Raw genomic sequence first — 23835 nt, forward strand, 5'->3', positions numbered from 1 at the left:
GGTGGGGCGTGTCCTGGGCTTTGCGCGCTTCCAGTGGTTACGCCAATCCGATTCCCGCGGTTACTCCCCTCTTCTTCCCGCGCTGCGACAGGAAAATGGAGGATAATGGAGGGAAGCCTCGGAAATGGCGGGAAATCATCACCACAGTAAGTGCTACAGTCTTTTAAGGCGCAGAGTACCAGGTGGCAACGGGCACGGAATCCTGTTCGTGACGCCAGAAGTTGACGCGCCCCGAGGGCCGTGGGGTACTCGGCAGCCGGGCCTCTGGTTGCCGGGGAATATCACGGTGGCTGACCCGGTCCGTGGCCCAGGGCAGTCAACCAAAAAAGGGAATTATTTATAGGGGATTTGTAAAGTGTTTGTGACGCCACCTGTGGAATGCGGCTAAAGGGAGCTGCCGCTGCGGAGCAGTCCTCTGAGGCAGATGTTAGGGCAGCTTATGATGGAACGGCTCCCCACAGGTGGAGCGGGCCTCAAGGCAGCGTGGGGTAATGGATGGTGGTACAGGGGAGAGGCGGCCAGGGCGGTTCAGGAAGAAATGACGGACACTCACACGGGGGCTCGCTTCGGTACCTTTACTGGTGTAGATGCAGGTATGGTCCAGGGTACTCGGATGGCAGGGTGCACTTCTGGACTCTCCCCAGTGAGCGGGTATAGGGCCTCCTGATCCGTTGCTTCCACTTGCTAAGCGTCTGACCTGCCTGGAGCTAGGCCTGATTTAATTACTGTCTCTCGCTCTTGCACCTGCTGACCTGGTGGTAGGGCCTTCTCTTGGAGATTACTCTCCCTGGTCGCTGGGGCCTCCGTAACTCCTAGCCCTGGTACAGTAGTCAGCGTTGGTTGGCTTGGGACTTGTAGTCCTCCAGGTATCCGGTGGTCCCTACTGGGTATAAAGGGTCCCTGTAGGCACGGACCCGGTGTCCGGTGTATATTTCGGGGTGAGCCTGGTACGCTCCTCTGCCCCCTCAACTCCTCTCTCCTTTCCTCCTTGCCGTCGGTCGCACTCAGGGCCCTCACTACGGCAGCAGCAGATGAGCTGTGTCTTTGCTGCTCTCAGCGTCAGCACGCTCTCAGACTAAACACTTAACTGAACACTGAGCTGCCTAGCTTCACCCTCCCTATATATATCCATATCAGGGCTCCCTCTGGTGGTCTGAGGTGGTAGGGTGGAGGTGTGTGAATGTGTGAGGGCCTCTTGTGGAGAAGTCCATCCATGCACCCTACTGGGTTCTGTGGCACCTGTGCGTAGCAGGGCGCCACACAACCATTAATCATTAGAAAGTAATTTTATTGAGACAAAAAATTAAAAACATAAGAAAAGGGAAATAGCCTACACAGGTGGAACAAAACGGCAAGCAAACGTGCACCAACAAAATATACATACATGATTATAATATGATAATAAGTAAAAAGGTAATCATTCAATTAAATATGCAAGAATTCACAACAAAATGTGGCATGATATGTTCCAACTAAGTATAATAAATAATACACTAAAGGGTATTAGTATAGAACTTATATATAATAATTAATAAAGTAACAGTGCACATCAATTGGAACCGATTATATATATGAGGTAAGTAAGTGTAAAAGTGCAAAGTGCATAAAAGGACCAAGGAGCATACCAAGTTCAGCACAATCTAAATATCTACCAAACTGAATATGGATGTTAAAGTGACAGTGCATAAATGCATATGAGGTAGGTGTAAGAGTGCAAAATGCATATAAATAACCATGCTCATATAGCTCAGACAGGGTAGATAAAGTAGATAGGAGAAAATAACACTAGAATTCAACTGGGCTTTGACGATAGGTATAGGCCCCAGAAAGATGGTGGTCAGCAGCACTTACTGCAAAGGACGCACGTCCATAATCCTCAAGGAACCCACTTGAGGAAATATCAGCATACAAAAGTAAAAGACAGCGTCCATACCAGGGTGTTCAATTGCAAAAGAGGTGTTTATTCCGCCATCCCAAAACACACAGCGTTTCGACCCTGTGTGGGTCTTTGTCAAGCATAGGTGAAAAAACACGGGGCCGTCCTTATGTAGTGTGGTTCACAATAGCTCACCAATCACTGCAAAGGTTCAACCCCCACATCAATAATGATTAGATAATTAGAATATAGTACAAAAACATAGATCCATACATTAACACAGAGGTAATTTTAAATAAAGCATCCATAAAATACAATCTTACTCAAAAACAAATATATTAGACCATTATTTACATATGTATTGTACCTCAGTTCACCTATCAGGCTTGGCATTACGATGTCTAAGCAACCACCCACCAATCACTTCATATGGGGTCATAAGTATGGAGCTTCTCCATACTTATGACCCCATACTTGCCTGTTCCTCAACATTTGTGGAACTTTCTCCCATCTCCCTACTGGATCTCTGGAGCTCAGCCACAGTGATCTTGGGGTTCTTCTTTACCTCACTCACCAAGGCTCTTCTCCCATGATTGCTCAGTTTGGCTGGACGGCCAGGTCTAGGAAGACTTCTGGTGGTCCCAAACATCTTCCATTTAAGGATTATGGAGGCCACTGTGCTCTTAGGAACCTTGAGTAATGCAGAAATTCTTTTATAACCTTGGCCAGATCTGTGTCTTACCACAATTCTGTGGCACCCTACTGTTCACAGGTACCACAGGACCCAGGGTGCATGGATGGACTTCTCCACAAGAGGACCTCATTACATACAAACACCTCCACCCTTCCACCTCATACCACCAGAGGGAGCCCGTTAGGGATATATATATGGAGGGTGGAGCCAGGCAGTTCAGTCAGAGTTAGTCAGTCAGACAGAGTCAGAGAGTCTGAGAGCGTGCTGACGCTGAGAGCAGCGAAGACGCAGCACGTCTGCTGCTGAGTTCTGAGGGCCCCGAGTGTGGCCGACGGCAAAGAGGAGAGGAGAGAGGAGTTGAAGGGGCAGAGGAGCATCCTAGGCTCACCCCGAAGATACAAACCGGAAACCGGGTCCGCGCCTACAGGGTCCTTTATACCCAGTAGGGACCACCGGCATTCCAGGAGGACTACAAGTCCCTGGCAGACCTGAAGCTAGACCCATTACAGGACCAGGAACCACGAAGCCCCGGCGACCAGGGATAGTGGTTGCCAGCAGAAGGTCCCACTACCAAGCGACAGGTGAAGGAACAGCACGACACATAAGCTAGGCCCAGTTGCAGGCTAGCCAGGAGCATACAGAGAGGCAGACACGGACCAGGAGTGACCGCTCACTGGGGAGAAGTCTTGAAGTGCACCCATCCTACTGAGTACTCTGGACCGTACCTGACATCCGCACCAGTAAAGGTATTGAAGCGAATCCCCAGTCTCTGTCAGTTACTCCTGCTGCGCCATCCCGCCTGCACTACAAGCCCCAGCATCACCACCCACCATCAAACTCCACACTGTCCCGGGGGACCGCTCCACCTGTGGGGAGCAGAAACATCCCAGCTGCCATCCCATCACCCCCCGGAGGTCTGAAGCAGCGCTGGTAATCATTACCAGGTACCACAGGTGGCGTCACGAACTGTTTATTTATTTTATCCAAGTTCCAATCCCCTTTTTCAAGAGTGACCCCAGGGTACGGGCTCGGGAACATCCCCATCCCCTGGGCGCGTCATACTCTTCCTGGCGTCACAAACAGGATTCGAACCGTTGCCACCGGGTACTGTGCGCCTTAAAGAACTGTGTTGCATACCGTGGCGAAGTTCTCCCGCCAATGTCCACCATTTTCGAGTCGCTGTGCGGGAAGAAGAGGGGCGTAACCGCGGGAATCGGAAAGGCGTGACTGTTGGAAGCGCGCGAAGCACAAGCCCCGCCTTGCGCTCTGACGCAACACCAGGAAACATGAGGTCCTGGAAGGAGACCGTCGTCTGCGGAGCTGCGGCCTACCTGATTAAAGAAACAGGAGGTAGGCTACGGTTCACTAGGGGGGCGCAATCATGGTCAAAAACCAGCAAGACACCGAAGCACCGGATAACGCTCTCGATGCACAACTTGCGCCCGGCGCTGCACAGGCCGGAGCGGCCGCCCCACCAGCAGGGGTCGTGACTCCGTTGATACCCATGTCCCTACCATATATCCCTGGAGCAAAATGGCTTCCCCAGTATGATGGCAAACCAGACACCCTGTCTGGATTCAAAAGGAAGATATGCGGTGTACTGGATATGTACTCAATGACTGGTAAACAGAGAGCCGCTGTTGTGCTGGGACAATTGACTGGCACCGCAGAGTGAGAAGTTGAAACCTGGCCAGCCGCAGACCAGGAATCAGTATCCATTATCTTTAAGAGACTGTAAACTGTCTTTGAAAACCGCACTGAGACAGATATCCAGATGAGGTTCTACCACTGTACCCAGAAACCTGAGGACAGTATCTGGGACTATGCCTGGCACTTACAGGAAGCCTTGCGGGCCCTGAAACAGGTTAAGTCCAGCCAGCATACAAGATGAGAATAAAATGCTGACGGAACAATTCATCCCGGGGTTGAGGTCCCAGGAGGAGAGCAGAACTGTACGGTGGTGGGCCTTAGATCATCCAAATGCCACCTTTGACACCCTGAAGGACATGGCTATTAAGGGCTTTCAACCCCTGGAAACATCAGGGACTGCTATCCAGCGTTACCAGGGTGGGGCCACCCCAGTGGCCGCAGCACCCACTGCTCCTTCATTGATGGCTGAAACAAAGATGCAAACAGTGCCCCCTAGCGAGCTGGACAACCTGCGCTCTGAAGTGCGTCAGCTGAGTAAAACCCTGGCCACTGTCCAGAGCACCCTGCAGCTACAGGCGGAGCCCGAGCCGGAAGGAAGGATCCTACTCGCTGACAGTCCTGAGGATGTCCCCTGGATGAGGAGAAGAAGGAGGACGACACCACCTCGTAGGAGGAAAATGCCACCCTGTGGGAGGACCAACGTTGCCCTCCAGGAGACTTCATCTGCTACCGCTGCCACAAGGCAGGCCACACCGTGCGGAACTGTCCTTTAAACGGGCAAACCCTGGGGCCAAGGGCTGACACCCAGGAGTAAATCAACCAGGCCCATCAAGCTGGTACCACCGGTTCGTAGGAGGAAGGCCTTTCCTGTCCATCGTGCTGGACGGCATAGCAACACCTGCGTTACTGGACACCGGCTAACAGGTAACCATCATACCTGATGTCCTCTACAAAAGGTACTGGTCCATAGATGAACTCCACCCGCCAGCCCCGAACCTCTCTGTGTATGCCTCTAACGGCCTTCCTCTTAACCTAGTAAGGGTTAAGGACGTGACAGTGAAGGTGGGGAGAGTGGAACTAAAGGACCAACGACTAATTTTCATAGAATCTAACCCTAGTGATACAGACTTGTATATGATATTTGGTACAAATATTGTTGGTAACTGTTTGGGAGAAGTGTTGTTCTTACTTCAACAGATTGCTGACACCGCCAAACCAGGGCAGAAGAAGGTGCTCCAGAGAGAGAGATTCGAGCCCTTCTGTACCAGCAACAGGTAAAGCTAACAGGTGGTGAGATTGGTAATGTACGGGTGACAGACCCGATACCCATCGTGATTCCCCCAATGAGTGAGATGCTGATTTGGTGTAGGGCAGCAATAGGTCTCAAGGGACAGAACTACCAGGCAGTAGTGGAGCCCGTTAGCTCAGAGCCCAGACCTACACTCCTAACTGCTAGAGGGGTAGTTGACGTACGCAATGGGAGGGTGCCCGTACGACTCCTAAATTGTGGAGAGGAGAAAGCCAAATTGCCACGATACGCCACTGTTGCTAGATTGTATACTGTGAATGATGATGCCCTACACACAGTGGATTCCTTGACCCCACCAGATGCAGTGGAGGACAACAACTCCGAAGCTCAGCTGGAGGATTGGTGTCAACAGCTCCATGTTGGGACTGACGCCACTCCTGTCCATCAGAAACACGGTGTTTACAGAGTGGTTCAGGAATATGAACAAGTGTTTAGTAAACACCCACTTGACTTTGGAAGGGTTAAAGGGATACAACACCACATACCCACCAGTAACCATCCACTCATTAAGGAGCGTTACCGACTCATACCACCAGCACATTATCAGAAAGCCAAGGAAATGTTGCGTGACATGAAAAAGGCAGGGGTAGTAAGGGATAGCTGTAGCCCTTGGGCAGCTCTCCTGGTCCTGGTCAGGAAAAAGGCCGGTAGCATGAGGATGTGTGTAGATTATAGACAGATTAATCGCATAACACATAAAGATGCATACCCTTTGCCCAGTATAGAGGAATCCCTGGCTGCACTAAAATCTGCCAATTAGTTCTCTACACTGGATCTCACTAGCGGGTACTGGCAAGTCTCTGTTGCTGAGGAAGACCGGGAGAAGACGGCCTTCACCACCCCGATGGGACTGTGTGAGTGCAACAGTATGCCGTTTGGACTCTGCAATGCACCCGGAACGTTCCAGAGGCTGATGGAGTGTTTCTTGGGACATCGGAACTTCGAGACAGTGCTACTGAACCTGGATGACGTTATCGTGTACTCAAGGACGTATGAGGACCATCTGAAGCACCTGGCGGAGGTATTTGAAGCATTGTCCCGGTATGGGATGAAACTAAAGCCTTCTAAATGCCACTTGCTCAAGCAGAAGGTTCAGTACCTGGGGCATGTAGTCAGCTCGGAGGGAGTAGCACCAGACCCGGAGAAGGTCACTGCCATCCAGAAGTGGCCTGAGCCGAGAAGCATCAAAGAAGTACGGCAATTCCAGGGACTGGTCAGGTACTACAGGAGGTTCATAAAGGGCTATACCAAAAAGGTAGCACCTCTACAAGACCTCCTGGTAGGACAGTCCAAAAGAGGAAAGAGTCCCCCATTCCAGTGGGGCAAAGAGCAGGCTGAATCCTTTGCGGTAATGAAGGAAATCCTGACTGGTGAAGAAATCCTGGCTTACCCTGACTACAGCCAGCCTTTGCTGCTGTACACCGACGCCAGTGACGCGCCCCCTGGGACATATTCCTTTTTGAGGGGAATACCCGGCACCGGATCAGATGGGGGGTTGTAGTCTCCGAGCGGCTGTGACCCGGCCCGTGCCCAGGGCGTCAAGCTCAGTGTTATGTGGCAGTCCTACAGATGTTATTAAGAGTTCTTTTGTGTCGACTACGCCACCCGTTGTGATGCGGTCACTGTGGCCGCCGCTGCAGCAGGGTCCGCTGAGGCTGATGGTGGGTGCGCAGCTTGGTGAGATAACCCCCAACGGGAGGGGTATAGCCTCAGGGGGGACAGGTGCAGAGGATGGGGGTTGTGGTGATGCAGTGCAGACGGCAATGAAGACAGAGTCGGGTTGTGCAGTTAAGGGTGTTTACTTACTGCAGATGTTGTACTGGTCACTCCAGCTTCGAGTGACCACCCGAGCCGTGCTGCGTCCACCAGGTCCTGGATCCAGCCAACCCCCAAACAAGTCCGGAGCGTGGCCCTGAGCTCTCCTTCTGTCCCGTTCTCTGGCCGTCCCCACCAGTGATCCACCTAGGTCCAGCTCCCTCGGGCCTTCTGTTGGGACACCCTTGGCCTTGGGTTCCCTGACCCTTCGTGTGGTGTGCCTTCGGGGTGGATGTGATGGGTGGCCGTGGCAAATGCTGCCCACGGCCTCCGGTCTCTGGCTAGGGTGTGTTTTCTGCCCCCGCCAGTTTGGGATCCGGTACCCTGTGCCGACTCTTCACCCGGAGATTTAATTTGGGTTCTTGGAGTCCTCTTTTCTGTTTCCCCCTCTGGGTCTCTCTTCTCCTCTCTCACTCTGGGTCTCTCTTCTCCTCTGCTGGCTGACTTGTTCTCTGCATCTGACCCTGTTCTTTGATGGTGCCCACCTTATATACACCCTCCATGTGTGAGCTCAGGTGACCAGCACCCAATGAGCTCCTATCACTACCCAGACTGCACCCCCTATCTGCCCCTACACTACATGGGATGTACCACCCCCCTCCCACTCCAGCCAGGAACAGACTCGGTCGTACCTGCACATTTCTAAGTGGGAGTACCGTCGGCCTGTTCCTCGGAAATGGGATGTGTGTAGTGCATGCAGCCTACCGAGCTCAGTTCCACACTCCTTCCTTACCCGGGAGTGGAATATCACACCTCTGGGTTGAGGTGCAATACCCCTGCAGCAGCCGAATCCTCAGGGTGCTACATTCCCCCCTGGTAAATCACAGCACGTCCTCGGGCTGTAAGACATAACACCAAAAACATACAATTTTTTTTTTTTTTTTTCATAAACATATAAAACATATAAAACATTATATCAATATAAAACATTCTCGTCGCCTCTGGCTCCTCCTCCGGTCACTGTGCAACGTGTGACCGGGTAAAGTGCGACAGTCTCTCTGGAAAACTGGTTTTCCTATAAAACCGGTAGGGGGCGCTTTAGGAAGCGCAACTATATACAGGGGAAGTTGGCCGCTCTCAGTCCTCGGCCAGGTAAAGGGAAGGGAATGGCTGCTCACAGTCCTCAGCCTGGTATGGATACGGAATAACGGGTACACAGTTCACTCATGCTGGTCCCAACGGGGACTATATATATGTAGCAACAGTTTCTTTGTACCCCGGTTGGGTAACTATTTACATCTACTGCTCTGCCGCACTCAACGGCGTCTTCCTCCTGCTCTTTGCTTGTAGCTGGTTGTAACTTCAGACCCGTCCGGGTCCTCTTGCTCCTCCTCCTCGCACCGCAACTCCTCCTCCGTCAGGCGGTGTACGTGGAGGGCGTAAGGTCCTTTGGCACACTTGTGCCGGGTGAAGGTGACCTCGTCTCCGATGTAGAGGTCACGACCTCTGTGCCCCTCCGGCAGATGGGACTCCACGTCTCTGCGCGTGACAAAGACGTCGCCGGGGGTGTTGTTGTCTCGGATGAAGCCCCACCCATGCTGCTGGTTGAACTTGATCACTGTCCCGATGGTGCGGGGACAATGCGCTGCACGGGGGTCCCTCCTGGTCCGGCTCTTCTGCTCGGCACTCCGTACTTGGGCCTGCTGTTCCCGGACCCGCCTCTCTCTCCGCTCCCTCGCAAACTCCTCGAGCTGCTGTCGGCAACACTCAGCACGCTCCGCTGCAGCTGCCCTGGTTTCCTGAGTGAACCCCATTAGGTCTTCTCCGGTGGGGTCCCACTCAAATTGGGCCTCTTCAAGCGGGGGCGAGATCCGTGCCACGGGCTTCGGAGCCGGAATCAGGGGCTCACACAAGGGCCCTAGTCTCTGCTGCCGTTCCAGCTCATGGAATTCTTCGGGCCAGATGAAGGGCCGCCCGTCCGGCCATGTGAGCTGGCTGAACAAGTCCTCCCCCAGGTGTGGCACCCTTGGTTTTACGGGCGCGGTGGTGGTGGCGCCCGGGTTGCCCAGGCCTTGCCGCCAGGCCTGGGGTATCTGGAAGGTGAAGGGCACCGTAAGGACGGCGGCGCCCTGGGCTACTTGGCCCTGCGACCAGGCCGGGGGCTCCGCGGAGGTAGGGGGCGCTGTTGGTATTGCGGCGCCCGGGGGTACTAGGCCTTGCGACCAGGCTGGTGGTACTTCCTGCTTGGTCACGCTCGGGGTCGAGGCGTGTGACGTCACAGGGGTCGCGGCTCCCGTTTGAGGCCTAGTCTGCGGCGGTGACGTTGCAGCGACGGGCACGGCAGGATAGACTTCGGGCTCTGCGACGGGGAGCTGGGGCAGGCACGCGGTTTCCCGGTTTGGGGTATAGACGTCCCCTTTACCTGCCTCCACTCGTTCGGCTCCCTTCTCGGCGCCGTCTCCGGCCTTCAATCCTCCCGCGCCATCCTCAGAGGCGGTCTGTCTCCTCATCTCGGGTGGCGTGCTCCGCTGACAGGTCTCGGTCTTCTGGGCCATCTCACGGCTCCACTCCGCCAACGTCTCTCGCTGCACCCGGGCCATCCTCCTTGCGAGGCCCTCCAGAGCGGTCTGTGCACACTCCCGGTCTCGGGGGAGCTGTGCTAGGACCTCCACTAGTCCTAGTGGGGTCGTTGTTTCTAGCAGGCTCCTGACCAACGGGTCGGTGCTGCTCTGCTCTCCTTCCTCGGTCTCTAGCAGACTCCTGGCCAGCGGGCCGGTGCTGTTCTGCTTTCTCTCCATCTCCGGGCAAGCTCCTCCGCTACTCCTCTCCAGGCTTCTTGCCTCCGGGTGCGCTCGCTCCAGACTCCTCGTTAGACTTCTTGTCTCCGGGTGCGCTCGCTCCAGACTGCTCCAGGCGGCACCCATCTTCGTTCTTTTCTTTCGTCTCCTCCCACTTCGAGGGCGGTCCCGGGGCAACTCGGTGACTGTCAGCTCCAGGGGTAGTTCTTTCACGCTGACAGACACCTCCAGCATCACAGTCTCTGTTGGTGGGGGTGGTTTCCACTTTTGGCGCCATTTTCTGTCCTGGCCCACGATGGGAGGCGGCCTCTTGCCCTCCTTTGGCACGCCCATAATGGCGTCCGCTGCTCTTCCAAGGCGGGAAATCTTCGGATTTGGCGGGAAGCGTCGCCCAGTGGCGGGAAACTCTGCAGATGGCGGGAACAAGCTGGAAATGGCGGACAATCGGCGGGAAACGACCTGTGATTGGGTCCGATGGCGTGGACCCTCCGGAACCGGCGGGAGACTTCTTTCTGAGGTAAACTTGCACTTTTCTTCAGGCACGCAGTACCCGGTTGTTGTGGGCACGTAATCCTGCCGGCTACGCCAAAGTTGACGCGCCCCCTGGGACATATTCCTTTTTGAGGGGAATACCCGGCACCGGATCAGATGGGGGGTTGTAGTCTCCGAGCGGCTGTGACCCCGCCCGTGCCCAGGGCGTCAAGCTCAGTGTTATGTGGCAGTCCTACAGATGTTATTAAGAGTTCTTTTGTGTCGACTACGCCACCCGTTGTGATGCGGTCACTGTGGCCGCCGCTGCAGCAGGGTCCGCTGAGGCTGATGGTGGGTGCGCAGCTTGGTGAGATAACCCCCAACGGGAGGGGTATAGCCTCAGGGGGGACAGGTGCAGAGGATGGGGGTTGTGGTGGTGCAGTGCAGACGGCAATGAAGACAGAGTCGGGTTGTGCAGTTAAGGGTGTTTACTTACTGCAGATGTTGTACTGGTCACTCCAGCTTCGAGTGACCACCCGAGCCGTGCTGCGTCCACCAGGTCCTGGATCCAGCCAACCCCCAAACAAGTCCGGAGCGTGGCCCTGAGCTCTCCTTCTGTCCCGTTCTCTGGCCGTCCCCACCAGTGATCCACCTAGGTCCAGCTCCCTCGGGCCTTCTGTTGGGACACCCTTGGCCTTGGGTTCCCTGACCCTTCGTGTGGTGTGCCTTCGGGGTGGATGTGATGGGTGGCCGTGGCAAATGCTGCCCACGGCCTCCGGTCTCTGGCTAGGGTGTGTTTTCTGCCCCCGCCAGTTTGGGATCCGGTACCCTGTGCCGACTCTTCACCCGGAGATTTAATTTGGGTTCTTGGAGTCCTCTTTTCTGTTTCCCCCTCTGGGTCTCTCTTCTCCTCTCTCACTCTGGGTCTCTCTTCTCCTCTGCTGGCTGACTTGTTCTCTGCATCTGACCCTGTTCTTTGATGGTGCCCACCTTATATACACCCTCCATGTGTGAGCTCAGGTGACCAGCACCCAATGAGCTCCTATCACTACCCAGACTGCACCCCCTATCTGCCCCTACACTACATGGGATGTACCACCCCCCTCCCACTCCAGCCAGGAACAGACTCGGTCGTACCTGCACATTTCTAAGTGGGAGTACCGTCGGCCTGTTCCTCGGAAATGGGATGTGTGTAGTGCATGCAGCCTACCGAGCTCAGTTCCACACTCCTTCCTTACCCGGGAGTGGAATATCACACCTCTGGGTTGAGGTGCAATACCCCTGCAGCAGCCGAATCCTCAGGGTGCTACACCAGCAACGAGGGACTGGGAGCTGTGTTGTCCCAGAAGCAAAATGGAAGAGAGAAGGTAATTGCGTATGCCAGCAGGAAGCTACGCCCTACCGAGAGGAACCCGGAGAACTACAGTACCTTCAAGCTGGAATTCCTGGCCTTGGTCTGGGCTATCACTGAAAGGTTCAAGCATTACCTAGCCTCAACAAAATTCACAGCTTTTACTGACAACAATCCCTTGACACACCTGGAGACAGCCAGGTTGGGAGCCGTGGAGCAGCATTGGGTGGCCAGACTGTCAAATTATCAGTTCACTATCAGGTACCGGGCAGGTCACAAGAACACCAATGCTGATGCCCTGTCAAGGATGCCTCACCAGTCAGACACCGAGGATGAAGTGGATGATTTAGAGGAAGTTGAATAACAGCTTTCCACCCAAGCGGAGTAGTCCATGAGGAACACGTCACAAGAAGACGTCAGGGAAGGACGCTGAATCCTCTACCCCACCACAGTTGGATGGAGACCCAGGACAGTGACCCGGTTGTCAGCCTTATCAAAAGACTGATCACCCAGGAAGGTTCTCACCTGGAGAAGGATGCTCCTCCACAAGCCAAGCAACTGTGGAATGAAAGTAGCCGGCTGTTCATCTACAGAGAGAAGCTGTGCAGAAGATATGTCAACCTCAAGACCCATGAAATGGTGTGGCAGATTGTTGTACCCAGGACAGATATCCAGATGGTGTTAGAGGCCTACCACGATCAAGCATTTCACTTTGGCTGGAAGAAGCTGGAAACCCTGCTGAAGGACCGGTTCTATTGGGTTGGGATGCGGAGTTCCATAGAGAGGTGGTGCCGGAATTGTGGGCCCTGTGGCCTCAGAAGAAAAGACTATGGCAGCCAGAAAGCACCCTTGCAGTCCATCAAAACAACCCAGCCCCTGGAGATTGTCGCTCTGGATCACATCAAGCTGTCACCCTGCAGGTTAGGCTATTCCTATGCACTGACCATGGTGGATCATTATTCCCGGTTCCTGGTGGTAGCACCTGTCAAGGATCTGACAGCAGAGACTTCAGCAAGAATGTTCCAAGCATACTTCTGCAGGCCCCATGGATACCCGGACAAAGTGCTGATGGATCAAGGCCCTGCCTTTGAAGCCGAGCTGTTTAAAGAATTCTGCCACCTGTACGGGTGCAAAAAGATCCGGACTACGCCGTACCACCCTCAGACCAATGGTTTGTGTGAGAAAATGAACAACATCGTCATAGACCTGCTGAAAAGCTTACCCTTGGAAGAAAGAAATCAGTGGCCAGACAAGCTACCTGACCTGGTAGATCTGTACAATCACATACCTGTGAGTTCTACAAATTGTACCCCAGCGTACCTCATGAGAGCAAGACCTGGGAAATTGCCCATGGACCTGGAACTCGGAGTGGTTGAACCGGAAGCAGATATGTCCACTGAAGACTGGGATACAAATCGGCAAGAGCAGCACAGGAGAGTACAGGCCTGTGTCGAAGACAGTCTGAACAGAGTAAGGGAAAGACAGGAAGAACAGTACAATAAACATGCACCAGCAGAACCCTTGGCACCTGGAGAGATAGTGCTAAAGCGGAAGAGAAGAAGTCACAAGCTCGATGACCAGTGGGAAAGAGAGCCCTACACAGTGCTGAACTCCAAATTTGACAACAGTAAAACCTGCCTGATTAGCAAAGATGGAGGTAAAACAACTGCAACAGTCTCAAGAGACCATCTGAAAGCGTGCCCAAGTCTACTGAAGACAACGGAAGAAGAAGTACCTCCTATAGCACCGGAAGAACCCAAGGAAGACGTGCTTCACACAGTTCTAGGAGATTTCCCTGCGGACTGGCCTCAACTTGATGGAGCAGTGATTATACCCGTAATACACTTCTATCAGCCACAAGAAGAACCTGTGAGCGCTCTGGAAGAACCTGCTCAAGAACAGGAAGAGTCCCCAGTAAGAGGAGGATCACCCATTGAAACAGAGCCTGAAGGCCCAGTGGACAGTGTACTTGCCAGTCCCATAGAGAGATTAAGGCAGTTTTATAATCTGCCAGCACGTACACCTGCTAGATTAACAGAAAGGGTACGCACAGACACTAGTGACACCCCAGTGCTACGAAGGTCCACACGCAGCACACAAGGACAAATCCCTGCCCGGTTTAGGGAATAAACATGAAGTGCCTAAATTGTAAATAGTTACCCAGTTGGGTATTGCCTATTATTTATTGTGTAAACTGTCAATAATATGTGTGCATTTAGTTACCCGTCAGGGTAAAAAGACTTGTAGGCTGAGGACTGTGAGCAGCCAAAAACTGTTCTTGTAAATAGTTTGCACTTATCAAAGTGCCCCTTATTTAACCACAGAACAAAAACCCGTTTGGCGTGTTCGAAGACGTGGTCCAGCACCTGGACCACTTATGCCCTGTAGCCACGCCCAGGGCCTACGTTGAGGGTTTTCAGGAGGGTCCCTCATGTTTCTCCCTGTTACACTTTCATCGGTGAAATGGACACCTGGTTACGGGACATACTGTAACTTAATTGTTGTTATAATTATTATTGTTGTTATTGTTGTTAACCTGTTTTGAAAAATGCTTCAGTCCAGGAGTACTGAATTGTACTAGGGGGGAGTGTGGTACCCTGCTGTTCACAGGTACCACAGGACCCAGGGTGCATGGATGGACTTCTCCACAAGAGGCCCTCATTACATACAAACACCTCCACCCTTCCACCTCATACCACCAGAGGGAGCCCGTTAGGGATATATATATGGAGGGTGGAGCCAGGCAGTTCAGTCAGAGTTAGTCAGTCAGACAGAGTCAGAGAGTCTGAGAGCGTGCTGACGCTGAGAGCAGCGAAGAAGCAGCACGTCTGCTGCTGAGTTCTGAGGGCCCCAAGTGTGGCCGACGGCAAAGAGGAGAGGAGAGAGGAGTTGAAGGGGCAGAGGAGCATCCTAGGCTCACCCCGAAGATACAAACCGGAAACCGGGTCCGCGCCTACAGGGTCCTTTATACCCAGTAGGGACCACCGGCATTCCAGGAGGACTACAAGTCCCTGGCAGACCTGAAGTTAGACCCATTACAGGACCAGGAACCATGAAGGCCCTGGCGACCAGGGATAGTGGTTTCCAGCAGAAGGTCCCACTACCAAGCGACAGGTGAAGGAACAGCACGACACATAAGCTAGGCCCAGTTGCAGGCTGGCCAGGAGCATACAGAGAGGCAGACACGGACCAGGAGACCTTATACCGGCTCACTGGGGAGAAGTCCTGAAGTGCACCCATCCTACTGAGTACCCTGGACCATACCTGACATCCCCACCAGTAAAGGTATTGAAGCGAATCTCCTGTCTCTGTCAGTTACTCCTGCTGCGCCATCCTGCCTGCACTACAAGCCCCAACATCACCACCCACCATCAAACTCCACACTGCCCCGGGGGCCTGCTCCGCCTGCGGGGAGCAGAAACATCCCAGCTGCCATCCCATCACCCCCCGGAGGTCTGAAGCAGCGCTGGTAATCATTACCAGGTACCACAGGTGGCGTCATGAACTGTTTATTTATTTTATCCAAGTTCCAATCCCCTTTTTCAAGAGTGACCCCAGGGTACGGGCCCGGGAGCCGACCACCGCGACATTCCCAAACCAGGTAAAGGCCCGGGTACCAAGTCGTCCCCATCCCCTGGGCGCGTCAATTCTGTCTCTGAGCTGCTTGGGTAGTTCCTTTGAGCTCATGATTCTCATTTGGTCTGACATGCACTGTGAGCTGTGAGGTCTTATATAGACAGGTGTGTGCCTTTCCAAATCAAGTCTTATCAGTTTAATTAAACACAGCTGGACTCCAATGAAGGAGTAGAACCATCTCAATGAGGATCACAAGGAAATGGACAGCATGTGACTTAAATATGAGTGTCTGAGCAAAGGGTCTGAATACTTATGACCATGTGATATTTAACAAATTTAAGAGGTCGGAATACTTTCCGTACCCACTGTATATAATGAGAATACTGAAAATTACAATGTCAGTCCTATTGGGGGTAAACTCATTATACCTTACAAGTTATTTGTGAGACTGAATATGGCTTACTTCATTGTATTTTCTTCCTTATATTCTAATTTAACGAAATCTGTATAATATGAAAATCTTAAATAAAAATAGATTACAGATAAAGTTTATTTATGCAGCAAGGACCTATATAGGAGTGTAACTAGAAAATCCAGGACACTAAAGTGAACTTTTGAGTGGGACGCCCACCCCCATCCCACCTCTGATTGGCTTGCCACAAAAGGGGTCACTGTGACAATCTTCTAAAAGACAACCTATGGTCAGAAAATGGTGGGATGCCAACTGCTGGGGGGGCTTAGGATGCTTGGTACCGCTGAGCAGGATGTTCCTTGTTTAGCCATTATCTGGAACCCAGTGCAGTGAGCATTTTACCATCTCCTCATTGAAGAGACAAGGAGCACTACCCGAGCCCCATTACAGCTATTGTATCTACAGTAATTATTCCACTCCTTGGCCATGGGGTCTAACCAGGATCCTAAGACATACACAGTAAATTACTTCTGCCAAAGTCCTGTATGCCTTTGTGTCATACAGAGGAATATTGGTCTCATTCAATAAATCTACTCTATTTTTTTAAAAACTGTAAATTTATTAAAGTTTCAGAAAAAAAGCTAAACATCACAATCAGATTTGGGAAACAGACATGTAAACATATAAGTTATAAGATATTATAATAGCAACGATAAAATGGGGAACAAAATTGGGAGAGAGAAGGGAGGAGAGGAAAATAAGGGGGAAATCTGGGTTATTTTCACCAATACACAACACTTTTTGCTAACAGACCTCATTGGGAATAACCACACTATTATTACTCCATGTTATTAGAATAATTATTTGGGATTATAAATGCAGCCTCCTGTCTATACATATATAGCAGCTTATAACTGTATATGTGATGATGTCATTGTGGCAATGTTCCATAGCTGATGGAGTCAGTATAGTGAAGTCACAATATACCGGACAGTTCTACATGCCGTGTAACGCCTAATTCTGTTGAGGGTTGTTGAAGGCGTTAGAGAGAGAGGATTGTGGTATTGAGAGATTTAAGAAATGGCGAACAAAAAGCGTTTTGAGCGAACTATTGTTCTGTCTGATTCAGAGAACAGCAGTGATGAGGATTTCCATCAGGTGAGCCGTCACTTCTCTGCGTTATTCTTATATATCACTAATTTATGGTCCAATGATTTATGTGATAACTTGTTAGAATGATTAATATTGCTGATTATTGGCTTCTTAATACCTGATAATGAAGATTAATATTTCTGTTTGGGTATTGGGTTAATAAGCAGCGACCTTAGAAGATCACAAGAGTCTATATCCATCTTATTAGACCGTCACTAGCATTATTACTATTAATATAAGAATAACATGCCCCCGCACCCCGGATCCGTTACCTCATGTGCCCTTGTGGTATATTCATACCCTTACTGATGTTTCTGATGCTTTATGTGACTTTGGGGGTCTTATATTTCTTCTCTTTTTCTAGTCCCATCCCAAAAAAAGATTAAGACTTCCGCACCATCAACAGGAAGCTGGATTCAATACTGGGATAACATCTAGAGACCCAGGTACTGATCCCCTATACAATCTAGTCTCAGCTGATATGTGCCCTAACAATAATGGCTTTATAAGAACAGCTTTGCTTGGGATTGTAGGGTTTGCAGCCTCTATTCTTTCTTATTTTTATTTTCATTTCTTTTAAATGTGTTGTGCGTGAATTAAACATGAATGGCCGATTCTTAGGAAAAGCTGTCAGTGTTTGAGCAATAGGGGTCGGATCCTCGAAAACATCCTTCATTGTAAACTCAGGCTTGATGTCTTGGGCAGCCGTTTCTGGTTCTGCAGCTCACACAATGGGACTGGGCTGTAACCAATGTTGAGGACAATGATTATGTTTCTAGTGGCACTGCGGCCCCTTCATTACTTTGATAAGTCCCACACCGATCATTATAAGCCTATCCTAAGTATTGCCACCAATCTTCACGTCCTGGAAGATCCCTTTAATTATCTTATTGCTGTTACCTATAATAATCATCTAACATATATTTTTTACTTCTTCAGATCTAGTGACATCTTTACCGTCATCCAGCAATGACATCTACAGGTAGGATGAATCTTCTCCAACTCTGAGCTCAGGTCCCATTGGGAGACATTTCTATTGGGCACAATCAGTGGCCTTCATCCTGGCTTCATATAAGACCCTGATGGTTCCTGGGCTCTGGATTATTTTATCTGATGTATTTAGATCAATCATTTCATCCATAATATCATTTAGCTTTAATATTAGAATTTGCCCCACTGATTCCTATTTCGATATTTGTTTTCGCAGTTACATCAATGTCGTTGTTGTATCTGATGACGAGGATTATTCTATTGGGGAAGAGACATCATCTCGCAATAGTAAGGAGTAATTAGCTGTGTTTTCTAGACACAACCTAGATTTCTGGTATTTGACACAGTCCATTAATCCATTTTCTGTTCTGATATTCACAGGAATCAGGACTTCTGACATCGAAGCTGACGATGCCCCTAAGCTGCGCGGATCTCCTGAGATATTTATTGACAGCGATGGTGATGACTATATAATAACAACCGCATCATCCCCTGTCACTGGTCAGTGTCCAAAACTATGGATTAGATCACAATCTATAAAGATGACATATATTCCACCTAAACATAATCTAACAATAGACAGGAGCACAATGACCTGATAGCCAACAAGTGGTCACAGCCATGGCACTTTAGAGTAAAAGCAGTAGTGGCCATGAATCTGGTGCCTCTTCACTCCTTTTTAACCAAGGGCTGCAGATTTTGCTAATCTCTATAAGAATATTATATAGATGCCTTAATGTACAAATTACCAAAGATAAAAAGATTTTCGCTGCTCTGTTTCCTTCCAGATACAGGATCATCTGGATACCTGCAGAGATCCACCTCAGAGGAGCAGTAAGTGATACAACGTTATGATATACTATAAACTAAGAAGTGGTGCCCCCTACTGATGGACATCCTCAGCCATCAGCTCAGTTCATATAATCCAGCACTCTCACATCTCTTAGATTGTTTGACGCCCCAATCCATGTCAGGGTTTAGTTAATCCCCCTCTCTGCCCTGTATAACTCCTGGCACCCAATGAAACCTTCCAGCTCCGCTCACATAGCAATGATATTGGATTCTTACATTGCCATTTTTGGGAGATTTATTTCAGTGCTGATTCTTCCACCTGCCCGGACTCATAGTTTAATGCTGGCTGCCCCTATTGTATATGTACCTCTGACCTTCTGCCATTGGGTGACTTGATCCTTAATTGGTAAATCCCTTCTAAATTGTCAGGGAAAGGAATGAATAGGTAAATGTTCTGTATGTTCTGAGATATAACCTAAGGCTTCATGTATGATCTTCTGTTCTTTCTAGTCCTATTTGTAACATCCAGGGCTGCTTCCTAGAGGAGATCACATCCCCCGAATCTCCTTATGTGACGGATTATCAGAAGAACAAGCACGAGTTGGTGACGCGGCTGTTCAAGCTCTACCACAGCACCGTGTTTGAGAACGAGGTAAGATATTATAATCCCCGGGTTGTACATCCTCATCTATATTCTGCTATCTTTACTAATCCTCCATGTAACTGCAGAGTTATACAGGTGCGGAGGAGGTCGCGGTCACCCCGGGACCTGATGCCTAAGGGAGTCTTTAGGACCAGTAGTCACAACTTATACCTCCCTTTTGTAGTGTCCTAGAAGGGACTGCGTTTTCCGCTGTTTTTTATTGAATTACAGATATAATGTATTTTATTTCTTCATTTCCCATCTTTAGCTCCCTGAGTCAAATCTAGAAATAAAGTGGAGTAAAAGACTGAGGGTAGCTGCTGGACAGTGCATTAACAACTTTAAGGATGGGGATCTATACTCCACTATTGAACTGTCTGAAAAAGTGTGCGACTCCGCAGGTAAGTTTGATATGACAATCATATGGCAAAAATGGACATTTTGATATAAGTAACAAGTTGTTAGGGCCAGACTGAAGTTACTGCAACTTTCATAGCTTCCAAACCAGAGAAACACAAACATGCATGACTATAAGGTCTTAAGTGGATAGGATAATTGAAAAACTTTCAGGACCCCTTTTTCCCTAAGTGTGGGGGATCCAGAGGAGAACAGTGGATAAAATACACATAAATAGTAACTATCAGGCTTGTAACTAGAAATTACTAGGTTGATGAATCAGAAGAGTCAGCCTGGGTGACGGAGAGCCTTCATATCCGATAGTCGGTGAACTCTCCAAAGCTCCAGGGCAAATGTCTCTTGAGCCTTCCCGATAATATGGCCTAACAGGTTAACACTTGTGATGTAAAGTATCTCTATAACTTGTAGTAATTGTATTATTTCTATCTTTAGAGCGCCTTAGAGACACATTAATGCATGAAATGTGCCATGCCGCCTGCTGGCATTTAAATGGTGTACAAGTGGATGGACATGGTCCATTCTTTGTAGGGTACACTGAACAGGTCGCACATGTCCACCCTGAATTACCACCTGTGAGCACATATCATACATATGACATCAAATACACGTACAACTATGTGTGTGCAGGGTGTGAACGCAGGTAAGGAAATATTTTATTTTTATATAATGATAAAGAAACTACATTAATGCAACCAATATTATGATACCAGGAGGTCACTGAAGACTGAGATCTAATTTTCCTCCAATAATCCATTCCCTTCCTCTAATAACTGATATTCCTGCTCTTTCTTGTCTGCTAATCCCTGTTCTTCTTGTCTCCTTAGGGTCGGCCGTTTCACAAAGATGTGTGAAGAGAAGACACTTTGTAAAAAATGTGGAGGCAGACTTCAAATGCAAAACACCAGCTAAGATGAGGACCACCCATATCAGGGAGACCCGTAGTCCAGATATTAGACCTGAATCTGGAAAATTCCACCAAAACCTGCAGAAATGTAATCAGGGCTGTACTAGCAAGCAGAAGCAATTTATTGCTTCCATTATCAAATGTAAGTATATACAGTGAGGAAAATAAGTATTTGATACACTGATGATTTTGCAAGTTTTCCCACCTACAAAAAAATGCAAAAATGGAGAGGTCTGTAATTTTTATCATAGGCACACTACAACTGTGAGAGCCAAATTCAGAAAATCAAATTGTATGATTGTTACATAATTAGTTTGCATTTTATTGCATGAAATAAGTATTTGAACACCTACTAACTAGCAAGAATTCTGGCTCTCACAGACCTGTTTGTTTTTCTTTAAGAAGCCCTCCTACTCTACACTCATTACCTGTATTAATTGCAACTGTTTGAACTCGTTACCTGTACAAAAGGTGAACAGTGGATACACTACTAATATTTATTGTATATTTTCTATCTTTAGAGTGCCTAAGAGACCCATTAGCACAGACATGTGCCATGCTGCCCGCTGGCATTGTGACGGAGTGCAAATGATGGACATGGTCCACTGTAGATGTCCTACACTCAATAGGTCACCAGTGTTCACCCTGGGCTTCCACCAGTGAGCATGTATCACACAATTGACGACATCTACATGTGTGCAAGGTGTGAAAACAGGTAAGAAGATATTTTATTGTCATAAAATTATAAAGTATATTAATGCAATTTATATTCTGACACCAAAAGATCACTGAAGACAAGGATCGAATATTCCACTAATAATCCATGCCGTTCCTCTAATAACTGATATTCCTGCCATTTTCTATCTACTAATGTCTATTCTGAAGATAGAAACTAAATGAACATATACCCTGCTGTAAGTATATAAATAAAAGCAATACTGCATATAAAGAACATAAAGAACTTAGTAAACACCGTTTCTGATTTAAAAAAAAAGCGTAAAAGCCATCCCACCAGCGTCAAACATATACACATTACGTTTATATAGCGTCTCATTGCTGGGTGCCCATATTCGAGACACGGTTCTGCTCAGCCCTTATTCACATTGATGCCACTTTGACACATGGTAAGGTTTTAATACTAGAGTTTAGAACCATCCCGATTTGGGTACACCTTGATGCTGGTGGGATGGCTTTTCTGCTTTTTTTGATCAAAAACTGTGTTTAATAAGTACCCCATGTTATTTATATGCACTATTGCTCTTACTTATAGCGGGGTATATGTTCATTTTGTTTTTATCCTATACTTTGCATGCATATCAATTTATAATCCAGTTCATTTTTTTCAGTTAATGTCTATTCTTTCTGTCTCCATAGATAAATATTGATGATGAGAGAGCATATTGCTGAAAATGGAGAGGTAGACGACTCATACTGAGCACCACCCAAGACGAGGACCATTTATCTCATAGTCATCATACTCTATCCACACAGACGCTAAGATAGAACTGCAGTCCAGATATCAGATATTAGACCAGAATCTGGAATAATCCAACAAAACCTGCAGAAACTCAATCCCGGCTGTAATATTAAGTGGATGCGATCTATTGATTCCATTACCAAATGTAAGTACAGTATACACAACATTTATACAATCGTCAGTGTCCAGTGCATGGCAGGAAACACATATCCTAGGGAAACATTGTTTTATCTACTCACAGCATGGCAGATACCACTGAATGAATACCCACTGAATGGCAGATTTACATTTCAGACAATATTAAAAGAAATAACAAGTGAGAAAAGAAAATTTTCTGTAAAACTTAGTTGACATGGGAGAGCAAGCATGATCATATTCATAAAGTTATATGTCCTTACTATATAAAATAAGTTAATTATTGTTTTAACAAGTCATTCCTGTTATCCACATTCACAGAATATGACCAAGGATGCACCTCTTCTTCCAAAACTGAAGATCCTGCTCACGGCCTGCATGCTATTCCGAAGGCTATGTACATGGTGGACAACGTGACTCCTCCAAGCGGAGACTGTGCCTACAACTCCTGTGAATGTATATCCTAATGGAGAGTTGTCTGCAAGAGTCCTCATAAAGCCCGGAAGAGCAACTAATGATACCAACTGTTCGCCTACTGCAGTAGAGGAGGAAGAGTGTGCTGAGAAAATGTTATAAGATAAAAAAAAATAAAATTAGCAAAAGAAAAACAAAAATGGTATTTTAGTAAAAGGAAGTTATCACCTATCCAGGCCCTAGGCAACGTAGATCCAATGCCTAGAGCGGCGGTTTGTGGGGCGCTGCACCAGGATACAAGACATAAATACAAATGAACTTCTGAGTGTTCTGGCACTGCCAGGGTCAGAGGAGCTCCAATCCATTCTCTGCCCTAATGTAGCAATGTACTCATGCTGCTGACATCGCTGCAGCATGATGAGGCTGCAGGGGCCTTAGTATGGAGAGGTGGAAGCTTGGCAGGGTCAGCATGTGGGGTACATAGAGCAGGTCAGTATGGGGGGCACAAAATAGACAGTTCGGCAATGTGACAGGTTTAGTATGTAGAGTCAGTGTGGTGGGCTCAGTATGGAAAAGGGGCACCATGGGGAGCTCACTATGGAGAAAGGGCAGCATGGGGGGCTCACAGTGGAGAGGGTATTGCATGGTGGTCTTAGTATGGAGAAAGGGCAGCATTGGGGCTCGCTATGTAAAGTGAGGCAGCATGGGGGGCTCAGAGTGCATTTACACAAAAGAATCACAGTCTTTAGAAAAAAAAAACTTCAATCAGGTGCATTAAGCCACTCCTTAGTTTCCCTGGCTGGGCTTCGGGTCATTGTCATGCTGAAAAACCCAGCCATGACCCATCTTCAATATTCTTTCTGAGGGAAGGAGGTTTTTGGCCAAAATCTCAGAATATATAACCCCATCCATCCTCCCTTCAATACGGTGCAGTCTTGATGTCCCCTTTGCAGAAAGCACACCCAAAGTATGATGTTTCCCCCACCATGCTTCACGGTTGGGATGGTGTTCTTGGGATT

The sequence above is a fragment of the Phyllobates terribilis genome, unplaced genomic scaffold (genome assembly GCF_046119375.1).
Source record: "Phyllobates terribilis strain yellow unplaced genomic scaffold, ASM4611937v1 Scaffold_3__8_contigs__length_932513732, whole genome shotgun sequence".
Classification (NCBI taxonomy): Eukaryota; Metazoa; Chordata; class Amphibia; order Anura; family Dendrobatidae; genus Phyllobates; species Phyllobates terribilis.